At 38.2% G+C, this 14,583-nt stretch overlaps 1 long non-coding RNA gene across 1 annotated transcript; it reads left to right on the forward strand.

Annotated features, from left to right (window-relative positions):
• The first annotated feature begins 51 nt into the window (after positions 1–51).
• LOC122475723 lies at positions 52–14,405 on the forward strand. Its single transcript, XR_006295290.1, has 2 exons — positions 52–219; positions 14,161–14,405. It is a non-coding gene; the product is annotated as an uncharacterized LOC122475723 (long non-coding RNA).
• The last annotated feature ends 178 nt before the right edge of the window (positions 14,406–14,583 follow it).

Here is a 14,583-nt window from a genome sequence, read left to right on the forward strand (position 1 = left end):
CCGCCGCGCTCTCAGATGGCACGCAGACGCGGCTCCGCCCCTAACTCCTCCTTCTGTGGCGGAGGCGTCTCCCTTCGCCGCTCAACCCCGGAAGTGTCCGCGCGCAGCTGTCCTCCCACCGAGTTGGCTTTTCGTTTGTGTCTTACTCTGTTCCAGTTGGAAAATGGGAGACTTTAAGTGCAACTGGAGAGTGGGACGAGGGGATGGTGGCTGGTTGAGGTGAGCAATCGAAAAAGCAGAATGCAACATTACCAGAGTAATTCACTGTACTATAATCTTTAAATTAATTAAATTTTTTCTTGGCCCAAGGGCGCACTGCGCAAACCTCAGAGGCGTGGTTAGTGGTCCTGGCCAAGATAAATGTGCATAACCTCTTAATTGCTCCCTTGACATCTTTTTTTCTCTTCTTTTAAAGTTTTATCTTTGAATTTAAGTCATTTGGCACCCTCCCCCAAATTTGAGCAAAGAATATCATTTTCCCTCTCGGCTGAGAGGACTCTGGGGACCCATCTGGGGGCCGCTTTTCATGAGGAGCATTGACAAACTTACATGAAAGAGGGACAAAAGTAAGATGATTAAATGTAAAATGAGGGAAAGTTGAGTTCTGGGTAAGATGACCCTGGAGAGGCAGAGACCCATGGGAACACAGTATGTATCTCCACCAACTGGGAAGGTTGGTCTGTGAAAGAAGGTCAGACCATTTTTTCAAAGCTTCAGAGAACAGAACTAGGACTACGGAGGAAAAGTTACAAGGAGTTAGCTTTAAAGTCATTACATCCATTTTGTTCATACTTAAGAGTGCACAAATAATGGCATAGGAATCTGAGTTTTCTGTACCCTGAAAGCAAATCATCTGAGCAGAATCAATGTTGTAGAATTGATGAAAGGGTGTAGTAAGGGTTTCTATAGGAATTCCTTAAAATGGCAGAAATACTTGATTCTGAATTTTCCTCATAAGCACCGTGCAGTAGCTATGATTTTGCAAGAAAAGTTCCAGGGGCGCCTGGCTGCCTCAGCTGGTAGAGCATGCAACTCTTGATCTCGGGGTGGTGAGCTTAAGCCCCACATTGGGCATAAAGATTACTTAAAAAGAAAGAAAAATTCCTACTGCTGCTTCTTGTGCTGTAACTCTTTGCAGTGCTCTGCCTCTGCAGCAAGGCTGACCTAAATGATGATGTGGTCCAGCAAAGCACACAAACAAAATAACACAGCCATAATCTTCTAGTCTCGAGGCTTGGTCCGGCTACAGTTCTTCCTTTGCCATGAAGTTGTTGACCTGAAAAGTAAAACAGCTTATTATTTTACCAGCAAAATGTGTTTATTGAGGACTAGCAGAGGAATTGGAATTTGGGACAAGGAAGCTATAGCAAAAGCCTTAGGCAAGTCCAAAGAACATAGGAAAGGACCACTCTTCTATAGAGGATAGGGGGAAGTTGAGGGGAGCTGTTATAAACAAGTCCATTGCAGTAAACTGGGACTTTGAAGTATAGTGGCTTCTCATTGGCTGAGTTGTGACAGTTTGTCACTGGCTGGGCTGTTGCTGGGCAAAGGGAAAATCCTCCTTTCTCCTACTGGGATAGTGAAGTAGGTTTCTTCCTATTGGGAATGCAAAGTAGTCTGGTCCTATTGGATCTGCAAAGGGTTGCAATGAGTGGTGGGGTCTGAGAGCTACCCTTTCTGGCCTCCTGGCTCCACCTTAAAAGAAATTTCCTTTAATGAGTTCTGCAAGGTTTAATTTCACCCAAATTCATGCTCTCACAAAGATGGAGAAGAAATTTCTTGTTTACCTTTATATTCTCATACAGTTTTAGGTAACTGTAGATAAAAGGAAGTTAAGAATGAATCTTTATATACTCTACCTAACCCTTCCCTTTCCCAGAGTACAGTTCTGGTATAAAATGTGTTGGTGAAGGATGTAAAATAAAAGTGACTGTACTATATCTCATCCAATAACGTAAACAAGATTAAAAAAAAGAAATAACATGGTAAAAATGCAAACATAAAACAAAGCACACAGAAGGTTTTCTAAACTCAATCTAGAAAGAAACATATTCTAAGGAACAGAAAGATGTCCTTACAGTTGCCTTACAGGGCTAAAGAGAATTTAATTTGATAATAACTTTTTAATTTTTTATTTTTTTATTTTTTTAATTTATTTATTGTCAAGTTGGCTAACATACAGTGTAGTCTTGGCCTCAGGAGTAGATTCCCGTCGTTCATCACTTACGTGCAACACCCAGTGCTCATCCCAACAAGTGCCCTCCTTATTGCCCATCACCCATTTTTTTTGTTTATTCATTTTGAGAGAGAGAGAGAGAGAGAGGGAGAAAGAATGTGAGTGGGGGAGGGGCAGTGAGAGAAAGGGAGAAAGAGAATCCCGAGCAGACTCCACACTGTCAGTACACAGTCTGATGTGGGGCTCAAACTCACGAATTGTGAGATCATGACCTGAGCTGAAATCAAGAGTCAGGTGACTGACTGAGCCACCCAGGCACTGCTGATAATGAATAACATTTTTTTAAAATTATATTTTAATTTACATCCAAGTTTTTCAGCATATAGTACAACAATGATTCCAGGAGTAGATTCCTTAATGCCCCTTACCCATTTAGCCCATCCCCCTCCCACAACCCCTCCAGCAACCCTGTGTTTTTTCTCCATATTTAAGTGTCTCTTATGTTTTGTCCCCCTCCCTGTTTTTATATTATTTTTGCTTCCCTTCCCTAATGTTCATCTGTTATGTATCTTGAAGTCCTCATATGAGTGAAGTCATATGATTTTTGTCTTTCTCTGACTGACTAATTTCACTTAGCATAATACCCTCTAGTTCCATCTACGTAGTTGCAAATGGCAAGATTTCATTCTTTTTGATTGCCAAGTAATACTCCAGTGTGTGTGTGTGTGTGTGTGTGTGTGTGTGTGTACCACATCTTCTTTATCCATTCATCCATCAATGGACATTTGGGCTCTTTCCATACTTTGGCTATTGTTAATAGTGCTGCTATAAACATTGGGGTGCATGTGCCCCTTCGAAACAGCATACCTATATCCCTTGGATAAATACCTACTAGTGCAGTTGCTGGGTCATAGGGTAGTTCTATTTTTAATTTTTTGAGGAGCTTCCATACTGTTTTCCAGAGTGGTTGCACCAGTTTGCATTCCCAGTGAATAACATTTTTAAATGTTTACTTATTTTGAGAGATAGCATGCATGCACACAGGAGCCAGGGGAGGGGCAGAGAGAGAGGTAGAGAAAGGATCCCAAACAGGGTCTGCATTGCCATCACAGAGCCTGACTTGGGGCTCAAATCTACGAACCTTGAGACCATGACCCAAGCCAACATCAAGAGTCAGATGCCCAACCAAGTGAGTCACCCAGGCACCCCAAAGTCAGGCTTTAGGTAACCAAACAGTTGGAGAGACATCATCATAGTCTATACTGTATCATAGCTGATAATATTAACAAGATAAAAAAGGAATGTGGCAAAAATGAAAGCAAAAAACAAAGACAGCTTACATAATGATATAGAGAAAAATATTTTCTAACTACAAACTCCTAAAATACATGGACTGGATCCCACCCCAGGCTCAGAATTGAGAAAAAAAAATTATATCCTCAAAGGCACAGCTTCATTTTTTGCCCATTTGATGCCCTGAGCCACTCATTAAGAAGTTCAGGCAATCTTGGGGCACGTTGGTGGCTCAGTCAGTTGAGCATCCAACTGTGGCTCAGGTCATGATCTTACAGTTCATGAGTTCAAGTCCCACCTTGGGCTTTGTGCTGATAGCACAGAATCTGCTTCAGATTCTCTGTCACCCTCTTTCTGCCCCTCCCCCACTCATGCTCTCTCTCAAAAATAAATAAACATTAAAAAAAATTTAAAAACAAAGATGTTCAGGCAATTTTGCTGGAAAGAAAGACCACAGGAAGAAAAAGTTTCTGAAAGATGAAACACCACACGGAGAGAAGCCACATGAAGCCACCAGTCTGCATCTTATCCAAACATATGAGGAAGGTCTTCCCAGACCTTGTGACCCAGATCTGCCAACAGCTGAGTTCAACTGCACAAGTGAGTCTAGTTAACAACACATGAAAGAGAGGTGAGTTGTTCTCACTGAACTCTATGCAAATTCCTGACTCACAAAATGTGAGCAATAAAATGGTTGTTGTTTTAAGCCACTACATTCTGGAGTACTTTGTTATGCAGCAGTAGATACCTAAAACACTGATATTGATCATTTGCATCTTCCATTTCTTTTTCTTCATCTGTCTAGTTAGAGATTACCAAATTATTTATGCTGTGATCAGAAAACAAACTTTGTCAGATACCAATATTATAAAAATTGCTGAGACTTATTTTGTCCCCCCCAAATGTGGTCTATCTTGGTAAATGTTCCATGGGCAGTGAAAAAGAATGTGTTCTACAGTTGTGGAGCACTGAATTCTATCAATGTCAATGGGGTTAAGGCAGTTGATAGTTTTGTTCAGATCTTCTATATCATTATTGACTTTTCATATAGTTTCACTATTTAATTACCAAGATAGGGGAGTTAAAATTTCTTACAATGGATTTGTGTATTTCTTTTGTCCTTTAGTATGGTCAGTTTTTCCTTTACATATTTTTATTTTTATTTTTTTATATGAAATTTATTGTCAAATTGGTTTCCATACAACACCCAGTGCTCATCCCAACAGGTGCCCTCCTCAATACCCATCACCCACCCTCTCCTTCCTCCCACCTCCCATCAACCCTCAGTTTATTCTCAGTTTTTAAGAGTCTCTTATGGTTTGGCTCCCTCCCTCTCTAACTTTTTTTTTTCCTTCTCCTCCCCCATGGTCTTCTGTTAAGTTTCTCAGGATCCACATAAGAGTGAAAACATATGGTATCTGTCTTTCTCTGTATGACTTATTTCACTTAGCATAACACTCTCCAGTTCCATCCATGTTGCAACAAAAGGCCATATTTCATTCTTTCTCATTGCCAAGTAGTATTCCATTGTCCTTTACAAAGTTTTGTTATTTTGAGCACATTAACTGTGTTGGTTCTTGTGTCTTCCTGATGAAATAATCATTTTATCATTATGAAAAATCCTCTTTGTCTCTGATAACACCTCTTAAAGTGAAATTTCTCTTATATTAATATAGTCACTGAAGCTTTCTCAGCTTACTGTCTGTGTTCTATATCTTTCTATCTTTCTACTTTTAACCATGGTTTTTTAAATGTGCTTCCCTTGTAGACAATAATTAGTTGGATCTTCCTATTTTTAATTCAATCTGACAACCTCTACCTCTACCTATTAATTGGTGTGTTTATCCACTTATATTAACTATAATAATTTATTTTATTGAAATTAAGTCTGTCGTTTTGATATTTGTTTCTAATTTGTTCCATTAGTTTTGTGTTCCTCTGTACTTCACTTACTGCCAGTTTTTGGATTAATCAAATGTTTTAGTATTCCACTTGAATTCCTCTGTTGGCTTTCAACTGTATCTTTTTGCTTTATTGTTTTAGCAATGTTTTTAGGAATTATGGTATGCATTCTTAAGTTACCAATATTCCTAGAGTTAAAATTGTGATACTTCACATAAAATGAAAGAGCCTTTCACCACCACCTGCAAATCTTTTATGCTTCATTGTGTTGTATGTTACATCTACATTCATTATAGTTTTTGCCTTAAATGGTCATATGTCCTTTAAAAAATTAAGAAATGTGTATGGTGTCTTTTATATTTATCTATGTTTACTATTTTTAGTGCTTTCATTCCTTCTAATAATCTTAAAATAGCTGCCAGAAATTCTTTCCATTACCACCCACATATGCATGTTGCTTCTCCCAATAAGATGTACAGTCTAGAGGGGCCTGGGTGGCTCAGTTGGTTAACCATCTGACTTCAGCTCAGGTCATGATCTCATGGTTCATGAGTTCGAGCCTCGCATCAGGTTCTGTGCTGACATCTCAGAGCCTGGAGCCTGCTTCAGATTCTGTGTCTTCCTCTCTCTCTGCCCTCGCCCTGCTCATGCTCTCTCTCAGAAAATAAATAAACATAAAAAAAAAAAAAGACGTAGAGTCTATTTCTCCTTCCCTTGAATCTGGGTGTGTCTTTGACTTGCTTTGATGAACAAAATATGCCAAAGACTGATGCCATGCCAGTTCTAGATATAAACCTTAAGAAGGTTTGCATCTTCTACTTTTATCTTCTAGAAATCTAGCCAGCATGTAAATAGGTTTGGTCTAGATTATTGAATAATAAAAAAAAAAAAAACCATTTGGAAAGAGAGAGGCCTATCCCAGCCGTTTCAGCTACCACATCTGAGTCACCAAACATGTGAATGAAGCTATTTTGGAAGTTTTAACCCTGGCCGACTTCCCAGCTGAATGCAGCCACTTCGGTGAAGTAGGCCAATAACACCCAAATCTGAAGAACCACCCAGTTAAATCTAGCTAAAGCACAGAATAGGAAGAAATAATAAATGATAATCATTTTAAACCACTAAATTCATTACACAGTAAAGGAAATTAAAACATTATAGATCTCAATTTTCATCAGGTAAGTCATTGTCTTTAACCCTGAAGAAATTTTTTAACATTGTTTATGGTATAGGTCTATTGGTGTTGAATTTTCTGTTTTCATTCACCTGAAAATGTCTATTGTGTCTTCTGTTTTAAAGGATACTTTTTCTGGATATGGAATTCTGAATTGGCAATTTTTGTCTTCCCGTTCTTTAAGCCCTTCCATTGTCTTTTTAAAGTTTATTTATTTAGAGAGCAAGTGAGAAATCGTGGGGGAGGGGCAGAGAGAAAAAAAATCCTAAGCAGGCTCCATGATCAGCTCAGCACCTAATGTGGGGCTCAATCTCACAACTGAGAGATCATGACCTGAACTGATATCAAGAGTTGGATGCTTAATCAACTGAGTCACCCAGGCGCCCCTCTCTTTATTTATTTTAAAGTAAACTCTACCCCCAATGTGGGGTTCAAACTTATTACAACCCCAAGATCAAGAGTTGCATGCTCTACCAACTGAGCAGCCAAGTGCCCTGTCTTTTGATCTCTTGTTTCTGATGAGAACCAGCTATCATTTTTACCATTTTCACTCATGTGTAATGTATCACTTTTCCCTGGCTGCCTTCAAGACTTTTTCTTCCCCGTTTGGTTTGACTATAATGTGTCTAAGTATGGGTTCTGTTTTGTTTTGTAAACATTCTACTTGTTATCCACTGAATTTCCTGTATGTGTAAGGTTTTTTCCCCACTAAATTTGGGTTATTTTCAGCCATTATTGCCTCAAATATTTTTTTTTCATGCAGTTTTCTCTCTGCTCTCTTTCTGGGATTCCAGTTGTATGCATGTAAGTTCTTTTGATGGTGATACATTACTGAATCTTTGTTCATTTTTTTCTTTCTGATTTTTAAAGCAGATATTTCTACTGATCTATTTTCAAATTAACTCTTTGTTGTTTTTTCAGTGTTCAATCTGCTGATAAGCCCATTTAGTGAATTTTTCTATTTTAATTACTGTACTTCTTAGTTCTTGGAGTTTTTCTTAAAAAAAAAAAGTTTCACTTATATGCTGACATCCCTTATCTCCTCATTCATTGCAATGATGTCTTCATTTAAGTCCTTGAAAATATTTATGAATGTTACTTAATTTTTTTCCAAATCCCCAAATCCAGGTCATCTCACAGAAATTTTTTATAGACTGCTTTTCTCTTATGGTTCACATTTTCCTAAATCTTTGTATGTTTGATAATAATTGTATGTTAGATAATACATTATAGGGAGTCTGGCTAATCCTGTCTTCCTTTAAAGAATATTACATCTATGTATCATGCAAATTAATCATTGATTGGTCCTTTTGGTTATGTTAGCTTTGGTCTTATTATTTTCATCATGTGTTTATTTTGGTTTTATACTTGGCCCTAGCATATCCTTCTTACTTCTTTTTTTTTTTTTTTTTTTGCATGGTTCTTTCTCTTAAGGCTTGATTCTGGATTCTCAATTATGTGCCTAAAGTATTAGAGAAGTTGCTGCTCTTGGGCTGGGCTGCAAATCCAATGTCTCAGCACTACGTGACTTTTAGGATCGCTCTTCAGCCTTCCTCTTGCAACAGGCAAACTTGCCTGGCACATTTGTGTCCCTCCACCCCCACATATGTGCACACATGCACACACACATACACACCGACACTACAGCAGCTCAGGTATTCTAACCCACAAAATTCCAGCCACTTTAATAACTTTGACCCCTGATAATTTTCTCCTCATCTCAGGAAGGCCACTACTTTACTTGAACTTCACCTCCCTAATTATGGAGCTTACCCTGTGTGCTTTGTTCTCAAGTATGACAGTCACATGCTGCTTGTTTATCAGTGCATGAAGATTGTTCTAAGATTGTTAGAACAATCTAAGATGAAGATTGTTTTACGTAGTTTGTCTAGTTTTATGCTTTTTTGTGGCAGAAAGACAAGTGCAGTACCTGTTACTCTATTACAGTTCAAAGTAGAAGTACTATATTCCTTTTATCCTTGTCCATCATAGTGATAGAGACATTCACTCACGTCAAACTGCTTAGAAACTTTCGAATATCTCACAGATTCAACAAATATTTCATTGTCCATGGAGTCCAAAATCAACTTAAAAAGTACATTTAAAAATAGGTCTCTGAAGGGGCGCCTGGGTGGCTCAGTCAGTTGAGTGTCCAACTTCAGCTCAGGTCATGATCTCATGGTTCGTGAGTTCAAGCCCCACATCGGGCTCTGTGCTGACAGCTCAGAGCCTGGAGCCTGTTTCAGATTCTGTGTCTCCCTCTCTCTCTGCCCCTCCCCCACTCATTCTCATTCTCTCTCTCTTTCAAAAATAATAAACACTAAAAAAATTAAAACAAAATCGGTCTCTGAAAAATGAACTGGCCAAAATTTGCAAGGTAACCATACTGAACTAATCATAATTTTTACTCATAGCTTTATGAGTATAACATCTATAATCAGCAAAAATAATAAAACTTAATGGATAGACTTATAAAATGTTCTACAATCCAATAGACCGCCTTTTATGATACTTTCATATGTTAGATGATAGCTGTGAAATTATTACACTATTAATGAACAACTCAACTCATGGACTCACAGTTTTCAATAATGTTGAAAAACTGTATCAATATCTGTAGTCCCAAAATTTGATCCACCTCAAAATTCTCTAGAAAAGACATTTCTTTCTTTTTTTTTTTTAACGTTTATTTATTTTTGAGACAGGGAGAGACAGAGCATGAACGGGGGAGGGTCAGAGAGAGGGAGACACAGAATCTGAAACAGGCTCCAGGCTCTGAGCTGTCAGCACAGAGCCCGATGCGGGGCTCGAACTCACGGACCGCGAGATCATGACCTGAGCTGAAGTCGGCCACTTAACTGACTGAGCCACCCAGGCACCCCTAGAAAAGACATTTCTTAAATCTGGGCACAATGAACTTCACCAGGATTCTCCACCTCTGACATGACACCTGAAGTTTTCTAGTCCTAAATGCACACTTTACAAGGAGGAGACATTGGTCCCAGAAACTCACAGTTCCTTGATCTTATTTCATAAACCCATTCTAGCCATAAGAAAGAAAAATTATTTGTGCATATTTTCTCTTGACTTCTAACTTATAATCTACAGCAGCGGTCAGCAACTTTTTCTGTAAAAAGATAATGAATATTTTAGACTTTTCAGTTGATACAGTTTCTGTCACCACTATTCCACTCTCCTGTTGCAGCACAAAAGCAGCCACAGATAAATGTAAATGAATGAGAATGTCTGTGTTCTGAATAAAACCTTATTCACAAAAGCAGGTGGCAGACTGGGTTTGGCCTGTGGGCCACAGTTTGCCAACAGTTGTACCAGAGTACTAATTCATGTTTAGTCTCACAAAAGAGGTTTGGTTGGGATGTATACATATATACACACATAGAATTTTAATTTTTTAAGTTTATTATTTATTTTGAGAGTAAGAGACAGAGTGTGAGAAGGGAAGGGGCAGAGAGAGAAAATCCCAAGCAGGCTCCACACTGTCAGCACAGAGCCCAACATGGGGCTCAATTCCACCAAGCGTGAGATCCTGACCTGAGCTGAAATCGAGTTAGGCGTGTAACCAACTGAGCCACCCAGGTGCTCCACACATACAATTTTAAAAATACATATCCACCCTAGTGATGATTGTTGCATCCAAACAGAGATCTACTAAAACATAATTACTGATATCATCATACGTCTCAGTCCTTATGATAGTCACTGACTGTATATTGCTTCACTTGAATCCTCTAACATACAGTTAGTAGATGTTAACGCTAAGAAGTAATTTTATGTTCCATTGCAGAGAAACCTGATTATATTAGGGTAAATGAGATCAGCCATCATGAAAATGATACATATTTATCATAATTACTATCCTAATAATTCCACATACTGCATCTCAACCTATATTCCCCTACATTTTAATTAAGAAATGTGTTCTTTCATTAAGAAAAAAAACCCTCTACATTCATTCCAAATAATTCAAAATGTGACTATTAACAATACAATTTATCCAGATCTAAATTTAAGAGAAGACAGTGTGGAAGAGGGAACAAATGTGAGAAAGTGGAAGTAGAACAATATATGACCATTCTTGGAGGAAGAAAAATACAAATTCAGAAGTGTGAGATATCTAGTAAGGTGGTTTTAACTTTAATGACAAAAACAAACCAAAAAACCTGTAAAGCAAAATCATTGGAATGTACAGGGACTCTTTTTTTTTTTAGGTTGATATTATAATCTTTTTCTTTTAGCTGATAAGAGAAACCACAATACACGGGATATAGAATATTTACAAATATGAGCGTATTTTTTAAAGATTTTATTTTTAAGTAATTTCTATACCCAACACGGGGCTCAAACTCACAACCTCAAGGTCAAGAGTTGTATGTTTCACCTACCGAGCCAGCTAGGTGCTCCAAACATGGGTGCTTTTTACCCATCAGATTTTAACAAAAGTCTCAAGCAGTGTATCCCAAGTAGGAGGGTGGTACCATTCTTACAAAGGGGAATTTGGGAATGCATGGGGGCAATTTTATTCCGTTGCCGTGATGAAGATGATACTAACATTTCATGGCCAGGGCCAGAGTTGTTGTATACCCTGCAACTGGTTGGACTGTCCCACCCAAAATGCCAATACACCTCTAGCAAGAAACATTTGCCTAGACAAGTATCATGCTGTGGTCCCTTACCTGCAATTGTGTTTTTCTACAATTTAGCCTAAAGCGATAAGGGCTCTTGTGCAGTATCATTGTGTTATTACCCCTAAAAATGCCATTCTTGGTTTCTTTATGTTTGTCAACAATGATTAACTTGTTTTAAATAATTATAAGAAATAAATAATAAAAGCATGACTAGTGTAGGAACTTAGTGATGGCCATAGCTCATGCTTTTTACTAAAGATTTCAGATTCCTCTGAAGAGGCAATGAAATTTTTAGATATTCCAACAAAATCTCAACCTCTAATTGCAAACAAACAAAATTATTGGGGGGTTTGAAATAACTACCACTGTTCTTTCTCTTTCTGCAGAAATTCCAAAAGAGCTTAGCCAAAAATATTTTATATCCTGTAACAGATTTTTAAGGTTTGCTTTTCTTTAAGTGTGTGCAGATAATGTATAAATATATGGTATGGATCTGGTGTTAATTTTTAATCCCTGCTTTCTAGAGCTGTGCTCTTTTTAAATGTACCTACTCTGGGGGCGCCTGGGTGGCGCAGTCGGTTAAGGGTCCAACTTCAGCCAGGTCACGATCTCGCGGTCCGTGAGTTCGAGCCCCGCGTCGGGCTCTGGGCTGATGGCTCAGAGCCTGGAGCCTGTTTCCGATTCTGTGTCTCCCTCTCTCTCTGCCCCTCCCCCATTCATGCTCTGTCTCTCTCCCAAAAATAAATAAACGTTGAAAAAATAAATAAATAAATAAATAAATGTACCTACTCTGAATTGAGATGTGCCATAAGTATAAAATATACACCAGACTTCAAAGGTTTCATATGAAGTGAAAAATGTAAAATGTCTGGGGCACCTGGGTGGCTCAGTTGGTTAAACTTCCAACTCTTGATTTCTACCCAGGTCATGATCTCACCATCATGAGATCAAGCCCCATGTCAGGCTCCACGCTTAGCATGTGGAGCCTGCTTAGGATTCTCGCTCTCCCTCTCCCTTTGCCCCTCTGCTCCTTGCACACACATACACACACTCTCTCTCAAAATAAACAAATAAATAAATGTAAAATATCTCATTAATAATTTTTATATTGATTACACATTAAAACAATAATATTTTGGGTATACTGGTTTAAATAAAATGTATTATTAAAACGTATTTCATCTGTTTTGCTTTGCCTTTCTAATGTGACTTGTACAAATTTTAAATTATATCTGTAGCTGGCATCATATTGCTATTAGACAACATATTCTAGAGAATTCACAAGAAACAAGGGAACTATCAGATTATGTTTAGATTTTCTACTTAATCATTCTGGTTTAATATCATCCTTTCCTCCTCTTATATATTCCATTCCATTTCATATTCCATGTAGATTTAAATGGAATGAGCTTTCATACCTGCAGGGAACTCCTACACTTTCTGTATGCAATTGTTCGGTGTTCACACTTGAATAGTCTTCATAATGGTATTCGTGTTCCTGTTCCTAACTTTGTACTGCATGTATTCATTAAAATGCTGAAGATTCAGGAGATTTGCTTTGTCCTGAGGTGTTATCTGTAACAGGTCTGCTGTGACTGCATGTTACCCTGAAGAATAGATTTTCTCCCTCTCAGTTTTTAAAGTCTCCTCCAGGAGGCGCTTTTGAACTGCCAAGCACACCTTGTGGGGGATGTTACCTGCCCTCCTGATTTTTAATAAGGGAAGTTTCTAGGGAAGGTAGTATCAAAAAAGGTCTCCTTTGTGACAGTCACTGATTTACTGAGAATCTTAACCATCCCTGATTAACCATCCCTGTTGGCTAAGAGCCAGATATATTGCTGTTTAATTACTTAAACAACATAATCAGCCTGTTAATATATTATCTCATTTGCTTCTTAAAGAAACACTTGGTTTTAACAGTAGCCCCAATTTTATTGATGAAGAATCTAAGACTCAGAAAAATTGATGGCTTGCCTAGAGTCATGCGATTGGACTTCTCATACCTAGTTTAGTACTTCTGATTACATTATTCGCCTCTGCTGTTGTCTTCAGTAAGGAAGTAATTCATATCTGAAAACTGTAAATGGAGGAAGCCAAACAGTCTACACTGTGGATATTGGGTTGTATAGGCCCCACCCTGGAATCTGTTCTGCATTTGTTTCAAAGCATCAAATATTTGACTTCTGTGAAAATAGTGCCAAGGTAAATTAGGTGGAACCGGACACAGGAACTTATATGTCTGTATATTAGTGGCAATTTCAGATGTTTGAGTTTCTCTCTTTGTGCAATAGAAATTGGGATAATATTTGTCAGGACTAGACAAATAGCACATGCTGATAGGTATTCTTGCCTTGTATATGACTCACTCTCAGTACAACATACCCTTTGACATGACTTTGACATGGCTTTTGATTGTGGCGAAGAATTTAACCCTATTGGCCATGCCCAGCACAGAACTCCACTCCAAAGTGGAATTTGCTTTAATTCCACTTCAGTCATATGATCACTTAAAGTCTGATAGCTTTCTGCTTTTTACTCTATTAAGTCTAAGTTTTGTGCTTGATTTTCAAGGACTTGTGTAATCTGACCTACTCTGGCCACCAAATTTATCTCCCACTACTCTTCACTAGGATCATTTCACTCTGGTAACATTAGATCCCCTTACTGTCCTTTAAACATTCTGCCTCTTTTCTCTTATGTTGCTTTCTTCACTTGCCTTTTCCTTTCTTTTTAAAATCTAAATCCCACCTATTCACCAAGACCTAAGTCAAGTTCCACCACTATCATTTATTCTCCTCCTTCATTGAACTCTTTAGTGCTTAGAATTTGTACCTGTTTTGAATGTGAAACTGTGTTTTCATGTTAGCACTTACTGTGTGGCAGGGTTGTGTCTGCCTCCCATCCCCCCCCCCAACTTGTTACAAAGAGAGATGATTATTATTAACAAGAGAGATTTGTTTATCTTTTAGGAGTTTCCACTCTGAAGAATATAATAGGATCCAGAGTCCTCCCCCACCCTTGAGAATTAGAGCCAAGGTTGGGCCTCCTTCGGCACAGCCATAACAGGTGGACCCATCTCCTAGACACTGGCTACAAAGGATGACACTGGACACAAAAGAAGTCAGAACTCTGGGAAGAGAGAAGATCTCAGGATGCCTAGCAAGAAATGATACTGTGCAGGCTGATCTGACTGAGTAAAACAAAAATGTATTTGTTGCTTTTCTGACTTGCTGTTTTATAAATAATTGCAGGGTTTTCATGTTTAACTAAGACCTTTACTAGGATTTACCTGGTTTATAGATCTTCAGTTACCTTTAAGGATAACAGTATTTTATCTCTCTCGGTGAATTATTACAAATTATTTTTCTCGGTATAATTTTTTGATAACTCTG

Source organism: Prionailurus bengalensis, chromosome E4 (assembly GCF_016509475.1).
Source record: "Prionailurus bengalensis isolate Pbe53 chromosome E4, Fcat_Pben_1.1_paternal_pri, whole genome shotgun sequence".
Lineage (NCBI taxonomy): Eukaryota > Metazoa > Chordata > Mammalia > Carnivora > Felidae > Prionailurus > Prionailurus bengalensis.